General features: G+C 36.7%; 1 protein-coding gene across 1 annotated transcript in view; it reads right to left on the bottom strand.

The window, feature by feature from the left end:
- Positions 1-21,243, bottom strand: part of CPQ (carboxypeptidase Q) — a 465,359-nt gene that overhangs the window by 327,004 nt on the left and 117,112 nt on the right. The gene's annotated exons all lie outside the window — the stretch shown is intronic.

Here is a 21,243-nt window from a genome sequence, read left to right as displayed (position 1 = left end):
AATGAAGAAAAAGGCATTCCCACGTAGAGAACAAAGAGGAGAAGACAAAAATAGATGAAACATTTATTATTTGCAGTGAATAGGAGGCTTTCTGCCAGGCCCCAAAACAGACAAGGGGACACTCTAAAATCTTTTAATTTTTAACCAAGATATTTATGAACCTATATCCTCATTCTGGGAACTCCAAGAAGGCAAGCAAAACAGTCTCCTTGAAACAGTTTTCAGAAAATAAATTAAACCCAGCTATTAGCTGAGTGAAAGTTAGAAGAGCAAGAGGTAAAGTGCAACTCCAAACCATAGCGGGAGGTGGTGACCTTCCTCCCTAGCTGCCTCCTGAGACCTGGCCCAAAGTAAACCTGGTTTGTCAGCCTTGGGAGCAAGCCCAGAGCCAGCTTCATCAAAATCCATGGGCAGAGTAAAGTATCATCTTCTCTAGAGGCAGCTTCTACCTGACAGAGCAGTGACCCACAAGCTGTCTTGCCATATTGACACCTAAAGACAAGCCGCAAGCAAAGCAACTTGTCTACTTGGACCTCTAAAATACAGAATTTACACATTTTGTCATATAATGGAGAGGGACCTACCATTGGACCATTATGTTTAACTCGACATGTAATATAGGACACTCAAGTTGTACAGGGACCCAACTCAGCAACACGCAGCAGCAACAATCATAGAGCACAGACCAATCCTTAGCAGTCTGATCCCTTAGAATCAAAATTGCCTCCACTGGTAAGGCCACACACAGCATGAAAGGCAGTCACACTTTTGGGTACCTTGATTAATTTTAGCAATTATCACAGGGAACATTTATATTCTAAAACATGAGGTGTATCGTGTTTAAAACATAGTTGCTTTGAAACATGGTTGTTTTGAACATGGTTGCTTTCTCTCCAACCCCTGGGTATTTCTTTGTAATGGTGACTGCTGTGGGTGAGTGAGGGCTTTCACAAAAACCACTGTCATCTAATACATCCGTTAAAGCGAGCAGTCGGAAGGTACTATGTACCTCAGTCAGCTTCCGGTGGTATTTAAGGAGTAAAATCCACAGGCTTTAGTGATGGTGGGGATACAGAGGTGAGTTACTGGCTGTAGTAGACCAAAACAGGGCTATTTATCATGGTTTGGGGGATATGGCCGGCCTTGCTGAGAAACTGGGATCTAAGAAGTGAGTGCTAATGGACTAGGGGACATTGGCAGGGAGGCTGGGGAGGAGAAGAGAGGATTGATATTAAAGTAAGCAGAGAGTGAGGGAGAGAATTGCACGAGACAAGGCTGGCAGTTTGTAGGTGACATCACGTGGGAGCCTTGTAGCTGAATTAAGGAATCTGGGTGGGGATAGAGAAGTTAGGCAAATTCAAGTTCTCATCTTGAAAATCACTAGGCTTAGTGTGATGAAAGGCTTGGAGGAGGTAAGAAAAGGCATGGAGGGCTATTTAGGGGACTACTGCCACATCTGGCTGAGAGGTAATGGTGGCTTGGAATAGGGCAGGGCAATGGAGATAAAGAATAGTGGACCATGTTGAGCAAGAGTATGGAGGGGAGACCATTTAATGCAATGGGGAAACTGGCTTCATGGAGTTTTGTACTCCACTAACCATACTGCCCAATCTATATAATGATCGTTTTCCTGGGAAAAGGTGTATATGAACTGAAATTTAGTAATCAGATCATTCAAAATGAAGACGACATTTTTCTAAATTTTAAGGTTAATCCTATCGGTGAAATAAGCATCTTACTCTAAAACTTTCTTACAAACAAAGTATTTACTATATTACATTATACATTCTTCAAGATAGGCTTAAAACAGGGTATTTGTTAGTTAGTAACAATAAGTGTCCATCATTATGTGTCCTGGCTTGAATAATGGCTATAAAGCTTACGCGCCTTTGATCCTGAATAAGTTGCTTAACTTTTCCCAGTCTGTAAAATGAGAATCACAATAATATTGACACCACCAGGATTCTGTGAGCATCAGATGACATGAGAGAGGTAAACATTGCTCTGCATGTTATAAAGCATTATAAGACACAAGAATAAAGTATGTAGAGGTTCTGGACATATGTCGAATAGGCTTAAGCAGTAATTATCTGATTTATTTAAAATTTCACTTCAAACTAATTACCAGGACTAAAACAAAAATAGTGGGTATGATTTCAGCAAATATGGAGCCTACCAGGCTCAGAGCAGAGCCATTCTTTATCACATCAGACAGCTCCAGAGGATGTGTGCTCTCTTGTCAGTTTTGACTAAAGCAATAATTTAGGCACTATATCATAAAGATCCCACATCTGGCTGGGCAGAGAAGCTAAATAGGTTTCATGGGTCTACTCGGCAGCAAAGGGTACAGAAGTGATGGAGGGATGGGTGAAAGGAGCAGGGAAGGGACTTTTTGGAGAAGCATCAGAAGGACAGGGCATGATAGAAAAAGATGCCAGCGGCCATATCTAAAATTATATCTCAGTTATATTCTATTATTTCTTCTCCCCTTCTCTATAAGAGAATGACACATGCCCATCAATTGCCTTGTACACTCCAACGTCTCTCTCGGAAGACACTGACACTGGGCTTGGCCCCGAGACTTGCTCTGGCCAATGGAATGTGAGTGGGCAGGGTGTATGGTCACAGCTGAGCAGGAACTTTAAGAGCATTGCAAGCTTTGACTGTCTCTTAAGAGCCCTTTTCCTTCAGCCACAAGAAAGACGTGTCCCAGACAGGGGCTTCTCCTTCAGCCCAGATCCTGGAGTGAAAAAGATACCTGAGGCAGAAGCAAAGGCACTATCAACTTTACATATATATAAAGTGAACAAGAAATAAATCTTAGTGCTTGCAAGCCCCAGAAATTTGGGGGATTGTTTGTTACCGCTGCATTACTGAGTGAGAGCTGACTAATGTAGAAGCCCTGAATTTAAAGTTTTTATCAGAGCATTCCATAATCTGGAGCTCATAACAGATAAGATATAGAATAAATATATTTAATACCTTAGGGAAGATTGTTCAGTGAAAAATAGATAACTACTTCCTTCCTCCTATCATACATCAAAGTGATTAAATGATCAACACCAAACAGTACAAAACAAACAAATCTGAAGAATTTAGCAAGTGTCAGCAAGTGATTTAACACATGAACTCTAAATGACAAAGAATTTTAAATAGGAGAGAAACCCTAGAGATCATTAAAATAGTCTTGGCAGCTTCAGCTAGCTAACCAACCTGATGTCACTTTTAAAAGAAACAAGCAGCCTTGCTGTACTGTTAAATAATTCTACACACTTTCAGAAGATTTCAATATTTCACATCTAAATGCATTTTCCCTCTAAATTCCATCTTCAAACATCAAGGGCAAAAACGATAGAAACTGGTGTGCTTATGTTTGTATCAAGCACAAAATAATGTTATTATAGTGTTATATCAGAGAGATAAAATAACTCTATGACAGCTTGGCATTCCAAAATGGGCTTTTTTATTTAACTATGTTTTGAAATGTTAACTGTCCTATGCTCTTCCTAGAGAAATAAAACTTGGGGAAAAAATACTGTAATAAAACAGAATTTCTGCCCTCAATAGTAAGAAACCTGGCTCAGTTTCATGATTCAGTTTGATCCAGCAATTTGCCACTAGAAGATTCTAGAGATATGATGGAATCCCATTACAATTACAATTCAAAGCCATCACCATACAGTATAAGCAGGAGAAATTTGAGCACAAGAGCATTAACCACATTTAATAGATGAGAAAATAAGAAGTTTCAGGAAGGTTCAAGTATCTTACCAAACTTGAAAGTGGCAGCACTTGGATTGAATCCAGGTCAGACTGACTCCAAAACCATGCTCACACCCCATCCCACAAAGCTTCCCTCCTAATTAACTTTACTCAGCATGTACTTGTATGTTTTCTAGGACTCTTTCCTCAGGTAGCCAATAATCTTCAAAGAAGCCTGACATCCTGTCTTATTCCACAAATAAAATTTAGAAAGTGGAAAGGAAGGGCAAAGATGTTCTAAAGGCTCACAAGTGAATAAGTATCATTTCCTGAACTTTTCAAATATTCAGAGGCCTTGTGTTCCTGCAGGATGTACAAAGTCACTTATTCCCTGTTTCCTCTCCCCTACCCCTGTTTCAAATAACCCATCCTTTTATTCTCAGCTAAATATCTATTTGATTTGATAAATAGTTGAATCAAACTAGACTCAACTAAAATAATTGTTATTAAAGTAGGGGAAGTGTATTTCCATTTTAAAAGAGACTTTCACTTACAATGATTTATTTATTCAACAAATACATTTGAACCCATCCAATGTGCCAGGCCATTCCAAAGTGCTAAGGATATAGTCAATGATATAGTGACTTCACTAATGAAGATTATATTCTAGTGGGGAGGACTGGTACCTATTAAAACAGCCAACATATTAATACATCATTACAATTTAATAAGTGAAACACACAATGTTCTAAAATTGGAATCCTCGGCACTTGATCTAGTCTGATAAGATCTTGGAAATCTTCTAAGAGAAAGAAACATTGAGTTAAGAAACGAAGGGATAAGTAGATGTTAACTAAGTGGAGCAGGATGGGAAGGGGAGAAATAAAATATTTCAGGCTGATTAAATAACATATACAAAGCTCTGAAGTGAGATTAAGTCCAAGGGAATGAAAGAAGACGAGGGTAGAGTGGTAGAAGGACATAAGATGAAGATGGAGAGGTAGGGAGGAACCAGGTTAGGCAGAACCTGTAGGCTACTTGAAGGAACTTGGGTATTTATCCAATGGGCAGTTGGAAATAATTGAAAAGTTTTAAGTGGGAGCAGTAATAATCCATCCTCTGTTTTTCAAGATCATACAGGACTTCACCCAAGGTGGCAACAGCATTGTAAGTTTATGTTTCAAGCATTAAATCAGAACCGGAAAAGGCTGCTCACTTTCACAACTTCTATTCAACAATATACTGGAAGTCTTAACCAATAAAGTAAGACAATAAAAAGAAATCAAACACTTAAGGACTGGAAAGGAAGAAATAAGTTGTTCTTATTTGAGAATGACATAATTATCTGTAGATAATCTGAGAAAATCTACAGAGAAAATACTAAAGAAATCAGCTATGCTGCTTCAAAATCAGTATACAAAAATCAAAATATCCTATATACCAGGCACACTCTGATTAGATGATGTAATAGAGAAAATTATGTTATTATTTATGGCAATAGAAACTATAAGTTAGCTTTAAGATTGGAAATATAGTAGAGAAAAAAATCGTTTCTTGTGTTCATATTGAGAATGGAGGCCAAAAATAGCCAGGAATATATCGACAACTGCAAAACACACACACACACAGACACACACACACACACACACACAGAGGAAATTACCAGATAGAAGGGCTTATTATAGAGCTTTAATAATGAAATGTGTGATCTTACTACATGGAAAGAAAAATAAATAAATGGAAGAGAATAGAGTCCAGAAATAGATCCACCCATACATGAAAACTTGATATATGTTAATGACAGCATTCCAAATCAATGGGGAAATGACAAATTATCCAATGAATTATCCTAGAAAAATATAAAACTGACCTCTACCTTCTAACTATATAAAAATAAATTATAGAGAGATCAAAGAAATGAGAAAACAAAACCTTTAAAAATTTTTTAAGTTCAACACAATCCCTATCAAAATCACAACAGCATATCTTGCAGATATAGAATAATTCATCCTAAAATTCATATGAGACCTCAAGGGACCCCAAATGGCCAAAACAATATTTAAAAAGAAAAATAAAGCTGGAGAATTCATACCTCCTGACTTCAAAACATATTACAAAGCTACTGTAATCAAAATCGTGTGGTACTGGCACAAAGACAGACATATAGACCAATGGAATAGACTAGAGAGCCCAGAAAAAAACTGTTACGTGTATGGTTACATGATCTTTGAAAAGAATGCCAAGCCCACTTCAACAAATGGTGGTAGGAAAACTAGATATTCACATGTAAAAGAGAAATCAGACGTTTTATCTTACACCATATACAAAAATTAACTCAAAATGGATTAAAGGCCTAAGTGTAAGACCTAAAACTATAAAACTCCTAGAAGAAAACATAGGGGGAAAGCTTCATGACATTGACTCAGCAATGATTTCTAGGATACGACACCAAAATTACAGGCAACAAAAGCAAAAATAGACAACTGGGACTATATCAAACTTAAAAACTTCTTTGCATCAAAGGACACAATCAACAGAGTGAAAAGGCAACCTATAGAATGGGAGAAAATATTTGCAAATCATCTATCTGATAAAGGGTTAATATCCAGAATATATAAAGGATTCTTACAACTCAATGACAACAAAAAAACGAAATAGCCTTATTAGGGGCTGGCCCCATGGTATAGTGGTTAAGCGCACGTGCTCTGCTGCTGGTGGCCCGGGTTCAGATCCCGGGCACACACTGAGGCACAGCTTGTCAAGCCATGCTGTGGTGGTGTCCCATATAAAGTGGAGGAAGATGGGCACAGATGTTAGCCCAGGGTCAGTCTTCCTCAGCAAAAAAAGAGGAGGATTGGCATGGATGTTAGCTCAGGTCTGATCTTCCTCACCAAAAAAAAAAAAAAAAAAAAAAAAGAATCAAATAGCCTTATTAAAAAATGGGCAAAAGACTTGAATAGACAAAAACCACAATGAGATATTACCTCTTACCCATTAAGATGGCTACTATCAAAAAGTGTTGGCAAGGATGTGAAGAAATTGGAACCCTTGTGTGATGTTGGTGAGACTGTAAAATGGTGAAACCAAAATGGAAAACAGTATGATGATTCTCAAGAAATGAAAAATAGAACTACCATATGATCCAGAAATCCCACATCTGGGTATATATTCAAAAGAACTGAAAGCAGGGTCTTAGATATTTGTACACTAATGTTCATAGCAGCATTATTCACAATAGCCAAGAGGTAGAAGCAATCTAAATATCCATCAACAGATGAATAGACAAGCAAAATGTGGTATATACATACAACGGAATATCATTCAGCTTTAAAAAGGAAGGAAATTGGGTCTCATGCTACATGAATGAACTTTGGGACGTTATGCTAAGTGAAATAGAACTGTCACAAAAAGACAAATGCTGTATGATTCCAATTACGTAAGGTATATACAGTAGTCAAGTTCATAGAAACAAAAAGTAGAATGGTGGTTATCAGGGGCTGGAGGGAGAAGAAAAGGGGGAGTTACTGTTTAATGGGTATAGTTTTTCAGATTTGCAAGATAAAAATTTCTGGAGATTTGTTTCACAATAATGTGAATACACTTACCACTACTGAACTGTACACTTAAAAATGGTTAACATGGTAATTTTATGTTATGTGTTTTTTACCACATTAAAAAAAGTTTTTGAAGAAACTATAGCAATAGATATTTATGACACCAGAGTAGGAAAGAAAATTCTTTTAAAAGATACCAAAAATGCAAACCACAATGAAAAGTTTATTAAATTTGACTAGAGTGAAATATAATAATATAAAAACCTCTGTTTGAAAAACACCTAATAAACAAAGTTAAGGTGCCACAGACTGGGAGAAGATATTTGCTTTTCACACAACTAATAAATGATTAGTTTCCAAACTATGTAAAGAATTCTTGCAAATCTATAAGAAAAGACAATACAATAGAAAAATGGTCAACTAATAGGCAATATACAGAAGTAGAAACCCAAAAGACCAATAAACAAAAAGATATTTAACCTCTAATTATTCCACAGTGAGATAATATTTCACATCCATCAAATTAAGGAAAAATGGAAAAGTCTGACAATACCAAGAGTTGACAAGGATTTGAGGACAACAGAATCTTCATACATTGCTAATGGTAGTGTAAATTGGTACAAACATGTTATAGAGAAATTTAGCAATTTCAAGTAAATTTCAAAATGTCCTAACACCCTAACTCTACACTGAAGTATTTACTTCAGAGAAATTAAAGCAACTCTCACACATATGTGCTGTGGAAATGTACAAAGATATTTTAGCAATGTTTTTAATCAAATAAAAGTGTAAGCTACTCAATAAGAGTATAAACAACAAACAAAAGTGTCCATCAATAGGAAAAGGACATGTAAATTATTACACAGTCATTCAAATGAATACATCTGTTGAAATGAATTAATTCGATTCACATGTATCAACATGGATAAATGACAAAAAGAAGAGTTTTTAAAAAGAAGGATTTTTTAGAACAATTTGTTCCATTAAGATAGCATTTTAAAACACAGAGAATACAATCCTGCATAGAGTTTGTGACACATACATATGAAGTAAAAGTATAAATACAAGCAGGGGAAAAATAAACACCAATTTCAGAACAGTTACTACCCCAAGGAAGAAAGGAAAGAAAAAGGAATTGATGAAAAGTATAAAGGGAGCTTCAATTGTATTTAAAAAAAATTATTTCTTTATTTTAAAAAAGTATATGTGAATGTATATGTGTCTGTGTGTATGAAGCAAATATGTGTGTGTGTCTGTATGTACGAACCCAAAATTTAACAATTATTAAATCTGAGTAGAGGATACTTTTTTGCAAGTTTGAAATATTTTAAAAATTCACTCCATTTGAGGGAATTGGGGAGTGGGGATGCTACACTTCCCATATATCCTATATCTTGTCCTCCTGTGAACAAGATATGGAGGAATGCTACTACAAACACATACAATTTATTTTCCAACTTAAATAAACATAGGTTGGTCAACAATCTGATTAAGAAATGAGCAAAAGACCTGAACAGACATCTCATCAAAGAAGATACATAGATGGCAAGTAAGCATATGAAAAGATGTTCAACATTACATAACATTAGGAAACCGCAAATTAAAACGACAAGGAAATTTTAATCTCTGGACCTATTAGAATGGCCAAAATCCAAAACACTGACAAACCAAATGCTGGTGAGGATATGGAGCAACAGGAACTCTCATTCATTGCTGGTGGGGATGCAAAACAGTTAGAAGACAGTTTGACAGTTTCTTACAAAACTAAACACACTCTTATTACACGATCCAGCAATTGAACCCATTGGTATTTACCCAAAGGATATGAAAACTTACGTCCACACAATAACCTGCACACAGATGTTTATAGCAGCTTTATTCATATTTGCCAAAACTCGGGAGCAACCAAGATTTCCTTCAGTAGATAAGTGGATAAATAAACTTAGACAATGGAATATTACTCAGCACTAAAAAGAAATAAGCTATCAAGCCATGAAAAGATATGAGGAAACTTAAAAGCGTATATTAAGTGAAAGAAGCCAATCTAAAAAGACTACATACTATATGATTCCAACTATATGATATTCTGGAAAAGGCAAAACTATGGAGACAGTAAAAAGATTAGTGGTTGCCAGGAGTTGGGGGAAGAGAAGGACGAACAGGTAGAGTACAGAGGATTTTTAGGGCAATGAAACTATTCTATATGATAACACAACGGTAGAAACGTCATTATACATTTGTCAAACCCATACATTGTACAACACCAAGAGTAAACCCCAATGTAAACTATGGGTTTGAGTAATAATGATGTGTCAATGTAGGTGCATCAATTGTAAAAATGTACCACCGTAGTGTGAGATGTTGATAGCAGGGGAGGTTATCCATGTGTAGGGGGAGTGAGTATATGGGAGTTCTCTGTACTTTCCCCTCAATTTTGCTGTGAACCTAAAACTGATCTAAAAAATAAATTTTATTAATTAAAAAATAATTATTTTATATATATATATAAAAGGTTGTGGCCAGTAAAGCCTGCAATCAGAAATGCCCCAGTGGGGAAGGTCTCCTATCCTTGGGAAACACAGAACACAGCCTAGAGTTGAGACCACATATTCAATCAACATATATTGAGAGCTTAACTATGTGCTAGGAACGGTCCTAGAAGACCGAACAGTAAATAAGACAGAAAAGGTCCCTTCTCTCAAGGCATTTCAATAAATACTTGTCATTGGTTAATTTTGTTTCCACAATAATTTTAATCTCTGGATCAAGTTTTATTACAGATATGAATCAGTATTCTATAGTAACACTTGAGTTGCAGGTATCATGAATCTTTTTTCTAATTGCTGAGGTCAAAGAACATGTGGATTCTCATACTTGCAAGTAATAGAAAACCCCAATTGGCTTAAGGAAATTTCCAGTTGGCTTGAGGAAATGTACTGGCTCATGTGAACAGTAGTAGGGCTATTCTTAGATGGTTCCTGGCTGCTGGTACCGCTCTCCTACATCTTCACCACATGTGGAATACTCTGTCCCTTCACAGCTCAAGTTCTCCTAGACCTCACATCCTTATTATACTGTCCAGGGAAAGAGAGAGTATCTTTTCCAGCAGTTCTCACAGGAAAGACAGAGCAAGCTTCATTTTCCCAGGAGCCCCAGGAATCAAGCCTGTTTAAGACTCATGGATTATATGCCCACTCTGAATCCAACACCACGGTCTTGAGGATGGGTGCTGACTACCTTATGCCAAGTAAGGCTCACTAGACTTGGGTAAGGGGGCCAATCCCACCCAAACCATGGCTGAGAGTGGGTGAAGGCCACCCACTCCCAGAGAGAAGGAAACGGATGCTGGGTAGCAAACAACAGACGGCTACCACAGGGGATGTCCCTTGTTATTGCCAGAATATGTGCACAATGCTTTTCCCATATTCTGAGCTCAATATATGTTTGCTGAGCTGAATTAAATTGACCATATTTTTCATGATCCACTTTGGCAGAGTAAAGAGCCTCTAAGGCCATTCATTCCCAGCCACTCGAATTCAACAAAATGAATGGGAAGATTTTGATGAGCTACCGAAGAGCTACAAATTAATGAAAACCAGGCATTCATTTAACACCATTAATAGTTTATTAATCCATACCAGAAACTTAAGCATAAATGCTATGTTAATAGAAATATTAATGCAACAGGAACCCACACCTTGCATGGTTCCCAAGATTCTATATGGACAATCTATGCTCCTTGAACCATATCTGAGAAGCCACTTTTCCATACAACCTTGTGATGGAAAAGTAAAAATTTAAGCATTTGTGGACAGATTGTACAGCAGGATTTTCAAATATTTAAAGAATAAGACATCAAGTCTGTCTATACTCAGTATAAATCCAAGATGTGAAAGGTAACAATTCTTCAGTTCAAAAGATTTGCATGAAATGAATGATAACAGGAGCCAGCCCTGGTGGTCTAGTGGTTAAGATTCAGCTAAATAAATAAATAAATAAATAAATAAATAAATAAATAAATAAATAAATGCAAGATAGCTCTTGCATTTACAGAGTAGAGAAAGGACAGACTTGAAGGGGTGAGACCTGTTGAAAGGAAAAACCTGGACAAAGATGATGGTGGCCTGGCCTGATTTCACAGACAAGGAAAACAAGTGGATAACTTTGCAATATATTTTAGCAATAGAATGAACAGATCTTGCTGAATGATTTGATGTGGGGACAGAAAGAGGGGTACAATGAGAAAAAGGAAAGAACAACTTAATAAGAATTAAAAGCCAAAGAGTTAAAGGATGGATTCTCTATCAAAAACTTAGAATGAATGTGTGTTCCATACTGTCAGTTCAAGGCAGGGCAATACATATTGACAAAACAATTGTTATCCTCTTACAAAATTAAGACTAATAAGGACACATGTCCGAATCCATGACCATCATACTTCTACTGCTGATGGCCAATAAGCTCAGATTTTCCTCAGAATACAGTTTCCCAACACAGGCAAATGGGTAATCAAGGCCCCAAATGTACTGGGAAGGATCTGAATGACACTGACATTGCCCTGACATCAAGGAATTTAAAATGTAAATACTTAACTAGCCTACAAATACATGAGTCTACAAAATACATCAATACATTAGCCTACAAAAGAATAAAAGTAAACAGTGCTAAAAATGTGATTTGGACTATAAGAGTTTCTGGAATCAGAGAATTCAAAGTATCTACATCTTCATCTCGTCTGTCTTCCTTCCCTCCAATCTCAGTAGGCATATGGCCCTCTTTTCTGAGTCAACTCTTCAACTTGTGCTCTGTTTTCCCGAAAACTGAGTTTAATTACCCATTCTGCTTTTTCTTAAGTTGTATATTCTTTGGCAAGTCACTTAAGCTCTCCAAGCTTCAGTCTCTTTTTCAATATAACAACAAATTCACAGCAACATTGTGAGGATGAAATGAGAACATGTACTTGAAACTGTTGTGTAAATTAGATAACCAATATAGAAATCAGACATATTCCTTTACCATCTTCCCATTTCTCTCCTTCCCCTCACTGGCAAATTTTTTTAAAGATCTGTCTACCCCTTCCATTTCTCTCTCTTTTTTTAATAACAGCTTTATTGAGATTAAATTCACTCTACATATGATTCACTCATTTAAAGTGTACCATTCAATGGTTTTTAGTATATTCATAGAGTTATGCAACTATCACCACAATAAATTTTAAAACGTTTCATCACCCCCAAGACAGGCACTGTACCATTATCAGTCATTCCCCATCTGTGCAGCCCCTAGCCCCTAGCAACCACTAATCTACCTTCTGTCTCTGAAGATTTGCCTATTCTGGACAGTTTATATAAATGGAATCATACAAAATGTGGTCTTTTGTGCCTGGCTTTTTCCATTTATCCTAATGTTTTTGAGGTTCATCCATATTTTAGCGTACATCAATATTTCAGGCCTTTTTTATTGCCAAATAATAGTCTATTGAATGAATATACTTTTTTTATCCATGCATTACTTGTTTAAAGACTCATCTTTGTACTCCCTGCAGTGAATCACATGATCCCTTTGAGGACTGTAAGCCCCTGATATCAGCAACTGTGTATTAATCATTTCTATATCAACAGCACCTGCACTCAACCAGCATACACCAGATGTTCAATAAAAGTCTATTCAGTGAATGAAAGAATGATCATTCATTCAAAAATCGTTTATTGAAATAAATTATATTTTGAGGTCAAGATTTAGATAAATGCAAATATCTAGATTCAGATTAGTATATTTCATTCATTAACCCTTAGATAGCCCTAATAACTAATTTTACCAAAGCGAATAGACTGCTTCCTTCAGTGTAGCCTGAACTTCTTAACTTGGAATGAAAACTCCCCTGGAGCATGTGTCCATCCAGAGCCCCTTCACGTTTTGTGCCAAAAGACTTTGGCTTTCCAGCTTCTAATCGTTTTAGTGAAAAATGTGTTGTTTCCAAAATAATCAGAAAAAAAAAATGTGCTTAGCTGCCTTTGCAGTACTCACAATCCTCAATCTAAGTGATAAAGACTCTCTGTAGTTTTGTATTCCATTGACGAGGGGAAAAATAGAGCGTAAGGAAATCAATAGATTGATTTTCTGTCCATTAAAAAAAATTAATAACAAATGAAATTGGGCTTATTGTTTGATCTCATCTTTGATTTAGGTAAGTAGACAGAATAATGACCAAAAACGTGTTATTCATTCAAGAAGTGCTTAATACTTGGTAAGACCTAAAGAAAATAAAAAATAAATGTAAGACATTTCTTAGTCTGAAGTACCATAAATTAATCGGAATGATGAAATAATTAATCATATGCAATATACGGCTACCCAAATATCATAAAGGGGCCTGTTATAATGTTGAAAGAATCAAGACAAGTGGATGTCAGTCTCTGAAAGAATTTGCTCTGTCCAGCTGTCAAAATTAAAAGTCAATCGCCTATAGGCTCTGCCCTACCCAGGATCCTTGCAGCATGCAGAGAAATCTCTGACATAGTATTATGCATTTTATCTGCTATCTGATATGCCAGGAGTGATAAGAGTCCTAGGTACCAGAGTGAGCTGCCATCTTCCTATCCACTCCTACCCCCATCCCTCACCTACTGAGGCCAGTCTGACCGCATATTCCTCAGGCCTTGGTTCTCGTGGTAATTTCCTTAGAGACTCAAGTCTAGCCTTGAACACCAGACTGACAGTCTGGTGTCCTGAGATCCTCACCTAACTCCTATCTGCCCTTTAGGATTGATCCTCCTTTCGGAATCTAATACATCAGCTCACAGAATATGTCCTGACCTATAAGTAAAATGACAGCCTGACATCAAAAAATGTCAGGTTATCTGAACACAGTCACCTAGACAAGTACTGTTCCCTCACCTTGGAAAGGCACCTTGGAAAGTTTATCAGTGTGGGCAGCACCACAGTTCTCCATGCCCCCCCGGACTTGGTGATCTGGGTGCTAATCTTTGTTAGCACTCCCCAGGCCTTGCCTCCTTCCAGCCTTGGCTTATTCTCTCTTTCCCATCAGACATGCCTAGAATATCTCTTGACTAGATAGAAGAAGGGTTGAGCTACATTGAGGTTCAAGCTGGAAGATGGTCAAAGTTAGGCTTAGATTGGAGCCAAATTCTAGAAAGCCTCCACCTGCCACCTACGCTGAAGTGTTTAGACTTCTTCCTGTTGTCATTGTGGGGAAGGGGGAACAGTGGAGGTTTATGAGTAGGAGATGAACAAAATGAAATCACAGTTTACTTTATAACCACATCCTTCTGACCTAAACCCACAGGACCAAAATCACAGGAAGAAGTCTCTCACTCTGTTTGATTGAGGGCCCAAATCACTGTCAGCCTAAAATGACAAACATTTTAGCTTTCTTTAAAATGAGTACGTTGTTTCTTTTTTATAAAGAGAAGAAATAACATATGGTCAGAAAACAAGACACCAGCTCAACTTGAGAAGAAAACCTTGAGAGGGACCCTGCATTTTCTAAGACCATCCTCTGATTTGTTTGTCTCTTGGCTGTTCTGGTAGCAACACCATCCTTTCCTCCGTTGTAAATGGTGCTGTACCAGGCACTTAAGGATTTCACAAAAGATCAAGAAGACCCATTCCTATTCTCAAGGAATTCATTATCTAAGGATCTCTTTTAACCTATCATTCCCCAACCTCAACTATCCTTATCCAGTTTTATGTTTGCACCTGAGACATTTAAAACAATCTGCCTAACAGCAAAGAAACTATCTCCCAATCACACTAACATTTCGATTCCTCAAGCAATATTTTACAGCAATTACTTTCAAAAAGGAAGTTCTTTATTATGCATGAGGCAAGAGACACAGACTAATCACATTTTTTTCATAAACAGGTATAAATTAATACATGCTGTTTAGTGAATAGGCTCATCAATTTTTAAGGTGCTTTTAATCCTCTTAAAAATTAATGTATATTTAAATGTAATTAAAGATGAATGGCTGGAAAACATCTTTGCTACTGCATATAACCCAGTAAGGACGCCAAGCCATCTTGAGAGCACAGAAAGCTCTGAGAAGTTGTGATGTTGCTTTTTTCTTTCTTGGAGGCAAGGGAAGTTGTGAACGGAAAAATACCTGTCCAAAAAAAAGCTATACAGGAATAAAGCACTGTTCCTAAATGCAACTTTTGCTATATTAGAACATTGAAAAGAACTTATTTGGTAAAAATGTAGCATAAGAATATATAATCATATATGAAAATACTAATCTACAAAGAAAAGGAATTATTGAGTTAATATCCCAACTATCAGAGTCACTAATGTGGATTTCTAAATAAAGCCCAGAAACAAACATTTGGTTTATATTCAAGCTTCTTTTTCTTGCCACTTCCACCAGTTTATACAGTCACTCATGGGAAACTCCAATTTATGTAGAGTAAGCACAAGTATTGGATTTATTTCCCAAATATTTTCACATCCTAACAAAAAACACATTTGGATAAATATCTATAAATGCTGCAAGAAGTTAGCGGCCCTTGGCATATTTGAAAGGTTAAATCAACAAGTCAGAAAATTATTTTAAATTGCTTACCAAGATTAGAATATAGGTTTAAATCACCTTGAAATAGAAATTCATTTATTAAAAATGACTATAATATAGAGACTTTTGCTTTCTATTATAATTCTATCTCATAAATTTAAATAGTTGCATAACATGCTATACGAGTAAATGATTTCAGCATCTCTCACATTTTTCACCAATTTCATTTATTTTTATCCTGTGTCTGAAAACAGTCATATTATCTATAATATTATTTTGGTGAATTCTTAATGACTTCAAAATTTATAAATAATTATATATTTTATAATTAATTATAATATTTATAATTATAATTGTAAATTATTTATATAATTATGGTATTATAATAATTAAATATAACAATTTATAATTAATTAAAAACTAATTAGGTTTTCTCCCATTTTGTTCCAAGCTACATCAATAAGGTTAGTAAAAAACTAAAAATAATGATGAACCCAGCCTATTAGAGTGTGTCAGGGGCCTAGTAGTACTTGATCTATTACCTAAAAATAAGGTGTAGTCCTCATTCTTTCTCTAATCAAGGTACAATACTATTTTTTTTAATGAAAATGTCTGTGAAATGCTAGAAAGAATACCACACAGATAACATACTGTAGTTCAGATTTTAAGACTTGTGGAAAATGGATCTTAGATACAGTAAAAGTCTTTAGTCTTACAAAGTTCTGAATGAAGACATCAGTAGACTTCCAAAAATCCAGGACATTTTTATTAGCTTAAGCTTGGAAGGTAACGCAAAATTATTTGAACAAACTCTAAAAATGAGACACAATTACAATTTTATTTTGAAATCTAGCCTTCTTAAAGAAAACTGGATAACATTTCTCTAGACTTCTATGTTAAGCTCTACTTGGTTTGTCATTTTAACATTTCTGGGTGCAATACTTTCTATTAAGCACTGTAGAGGACCAAAAGATAAATAAGACAAGAGCCATGCCTTCAAAAATTTTACAGACTGGTTGGCAATTGCTTCAGTGTGAAATAACATAGGGTGAAGGATTTGACAAGACTATAGATGTTTCTCACAAGCAGAAGAAGTTCTAACTAGATGCCACAAGGAGTCAGGTGAACATATCAATGTAACGCTGAGGCTGTCCTTTAGCAGTTAAAGGTGAACAGACTTTACCTATTTGGTTTGGTTTTGCATCACTATACCCTAGAGCCAAGAAATTACACTCTTCCAATGATATACTAATAATTCATGTGTGCAAACTGTGTTACTATGTAGAGTACTTTCATATACATCCTCTTATTCATGTCCACAGCAATCCTATCCAGTAGATAGGACCATTTCCCTCGTTTTCTATCAGAGAAAGCTGAGGCTGACACATTAAACAACTTGTCCAAAGTTACTCTAAACTCCTAGATATTTAGATCTAGGATTCAACGAGGTCTTCCTTCTTTTCCATTCTTTTCACAATCTCACACCACCTCACCACATTTCCTTGAGGCACTCCCATTCATTCATTCTCAAACATTTATTGACCACAGCAATGTGCTGGGCACTGGGGATAAAAAGTGTGTAAGACATGGTGTCTAACCTGTAAAAGATCACCATCTTTATTATTCAAAAGTGGAAACTGAAATATACAAACTATAGGGGATCTATTTTGATTTGTAATAGAATGTCCATCCTTTCTCTTTCAACATTACATTTTGTAATTTTTTGCAAGCAAACTATTTTTACCTACTTCAATTTTTTAATCAGCTTTTTTTTTTAAATTTTTTTGTGAGGAAGATTAGCCCTGAGCTAACATCTGATGCCAACCCTCTTTTTGCTGGGGAAGATTGGCCCTGGGCTAACACCCGTGCCCATCTTCCTCTACTTTACATGGGACACCGCCACAGCATGACTTGACAAGAGGTGCGTCTGTGCGTACCCAGGATCCGAACTCGAGAACCCCAGGCCACCGAAGCGGAGCCCACGCACTTAACTGCTACGCCATCAGGCCAGCCCCTAATCAGCATTTTATTGAGGTATAATTTACATACAATAAAATTGCTCAACTTTCAGCATACAATTCAATGAGTTTTGACAAATATACGTAGTCACGTAACCACCACCATAATGAAGATATAGAGTATTTCCATCATTTCAGAAAGTTCTCTCATTCCTCTTGCAGTCAATCCCTTCTCTCATCCCTGACTCCTGGCCACCATTGATCTTCTTTCTGTCACTAAACTTTTGCCTTTTATAGCATTTCATGTAAATGCAATCACATGGTATGTAACGTTTTATGTCTATCTTCTTTCACTCAGCATAATGTTTTTGATTTTCATCGGTGTTGTGGTGTGCATCAGTCATCTAATCCTTTATATTGCTGAGTAGTGTTCTGCTATATGGATGCACCACAGTGTGTTTATCCATTTACCAGGTAATGGACATGTGAGCCATACCAGTTTTTAGCTATTATGAATAAAATTACAATGAATATTCACATACAAGCCTTTCTGTGGGCATATGTTTTCATTTCTCTTGGGCAAATACCTAGGAGTGGAATTGCTGGGTAGTATAATAAGCATATGTTTAACTTGATAGGAAACTGCTTTGTAAATAAGCTAAAACTGTGGGGCAATAATTCTTTATTCTCATTAAAGAATCTTTTGGTCAAACAGCCCAAAGCACTTCTCAAATGACTGCTCAATGCATGTATTTTGCATTAATAGCACAGATTTATGTACCCCCTTGCAGTTTTCAAACCATATTCATATGCACGATCCTATTTTACCTTTACGGCAACTCCATAAAATAGTCCTAGTTGATATTCAGCCAGTAAGTATCAGGGACACCGTTACCACATGTGGATGGCATCTGTCTGATTGGCTGACAGCTAGGCCACACTGGCTGTTAGATACTTTTGAAGTAGCTACTATTGGCCCCTTTTGAAAAGGAGGAAACTAAAGCTCAAAGAAGTTAAGAATCTTGACCACCATGAGACCCTGGAAAAGCATAAGGACAAAGGACTCCTGCCTAGAACTTCTAAGCTCCTGTCCTTTCCGCGTCTTATGGGCACCACGAAGAAGTAAACAGGGGGTATTTGAACTATAATTAGACTGATAAAGAGGGCACCTTTCCTGGTGCCGGCCCAGTGGTGCAAGCGGTTAAGTGTGCACGCTCCGCTTTGGCGGCCCGGGGTTCGCCGGTTTGGATCCCAGGTGCGCACTGACGCACTGCTTGTCAAGCCATGCTGTGGCAGCGTCCCATATAAAGTAGAGGGGCACGGATGTTAGCCCAGGGCCAATCTTCCTCGGCAAAAAAGAGGAGGATTGGCATCAGATGTTAGCTCAGGGCTGATCTTCCTCACAAAAAAAGAAAAAGAGGGCACCTTTCCTCCCACAGGCCTTGCATGAGGAGTTTGTCCTCTGATGTTCCCAAATTCAGCTCTAGAGAATTGTAGCAAAAATACATCGGATTTCTCTAAGCAAGGACAGGAAGAGAAAACAATATCAGAAATGCCAGAAGCCTCCATCTTTGAGAGGAGAGGGCTGTAAGCCAAACTCTGATGACAAGGTTCAGGGACTTCCAATGCGCTGTGTATCCAGGCTCACTGTGATCCCACAACAAACTCCCAAAGCCAGGCCAGACACCTGGAGGCTGCAGCTCAACTACTGAGCCCCACTTCACTACTTCATGAATTTTATTTTTCTTTCTTTAGCTCAAAAGAAGATTTAGGTAATTTAAAAGGAGATTTTCCTCTATTTTCATAAAATATACCTATATTGTCACAATCTTACCAACCTTCCTAAAAAATCAGTAACGAATAAACACTTAGTTTGGTAAAACTGAATAGAATACAAATGAAAACAAAATTAACATTATCCGGATTCAACAGCAATCCAAGACGCAATCATGGTGCCAGCAGAGTGAGTGTAAAAGTAGCAATGGCACCCAATCCCAGCCCAAGGCAATAGAGAGTGCACTTTTCTTTGACAGGTGTGAACCCCTCACATATGTTTACCCTGACACTGTCTCTTGTCCTGATCTTAATATATTCAACTGTTTGGCAAACTGAAATGGGAAAAGAGCCTTTCAAATCTGAATATAAATATACTTTGTTTTCAAGGTTGTTCTGGGTCTGAGCACAATGTGTCTGTACAATTTAGTATCCAAAACTGATCCTATGTACTCTATATCAGTGATTCCAAAATTGAGTGTTAAAGAAACTATGGTTGTACTTACTTACCTTCATGAAGCAAAAGTTTCTTGAAAAGAAACTGTCAGAAATTATAGGATGAATGATCTCCAAAATATATATAGTTCAGTGAAAAGAGCAAAGAGCATTAACTGTGCAAGTAGAAAAGGAATGAATATACAATATGCTTCTATATCATAGACTGTCATGGGAAGGATTAATGGGCAACTGCTAAGAGTGGTTTTTCTCTGGCAAAGGGAACAGGGACCAAGAATCAGGAGTGTGATACAGATATTTTCCCTTGTGTTGCTAGAATTTCTCTTTATTGTGGTCGTATATTAACTTCCTCTGCCTCCTTTTCCCCATTTTAATAAATCATGAAACATGTTAATCATATAAAAATAGAAATAATTTAGAATATACTTCAACTTCCTTACGTCTTAATATTTTGCCATCTTTGCTTCAGTTCTTTTTTTCCTTAAATAAATATCCATGAATACATATCTGTGATATTTTATCTCCTCCATCTCATTCTCTTTTTTCTCCATAGAAAATGCTTATAATCTAAACATGGTGTTCAAATTATGCATGTGTTTATACCTTCACTATATATAAATATACAAATATAGCATTATTCACATGTTCTTTAATTTCATATAAATTGTATGATATGTACCTATAACTCCTCAACTCACTTTTTAAAACTCAGCTTTGTTAGATTAATTCAGGCTGATGCACGCAACTCTAGTTCATCCATTTTAACTGCTTTCTAGTATTCCATTGTATAAATCTGCTCCAATTGATTTACTCATTCTCCTATAATAATAATTTCTTATTATTACAAACAACACTGCAGTAAACATTCTCATACAGGTCTCCTTAAGTACTGTGTGAAAGTTTCTTTAGGGTGTGTGCCTAGAATCAGGACACGCTTGTTTGCATAACAGCTCTCTACAGCGGTTGCAGTAGCAACTTGTACTCCTGGTAGCACTTAGACTTTCTGCTGCTCCATAGCATTTTGCTAGAGTCAAACTTTCAAAGTTTTGTTAAACTTAAATATTATCTCATTTTTATTATATTTTCAAAAAATATATAAGTTGGGGTAGGGGAGGAGTAGTGTGAGACTCTAAGACATCCAGGCACATGAAGACAAAGACGCTGCTGAGCCAGTATCTCCAGCTAAAACAGCAGCAAAATTCATCACAGCCTCATCTCGTCTATCCCACCTCGTGCTGGGATGACTCTCCCCCTAAATCCCAACTTGAT

The sequence above is a fragment of the Diceros bicornis genome, chromosome 21 (genome assembly GCF_020826845.1).
Source record: "Diceros bicornis minor isolate mBicDic1 chromosome 21, mDicBic1.mat.cur, whole genome shotgun sequence".
In the NCBI taxonomy this organism is placed as follows: domain Eukaryota; kingdom Metazoa; phylum Chordata; class Mammalia; order Perissodactyla; family Rhinocerotidae; genus Diceros; species Diceros bicornis.
Note: the sequence above shows the minus strand (reverse complement) of the source record. Positions and strands in the feature narration are given on the sequence as shown.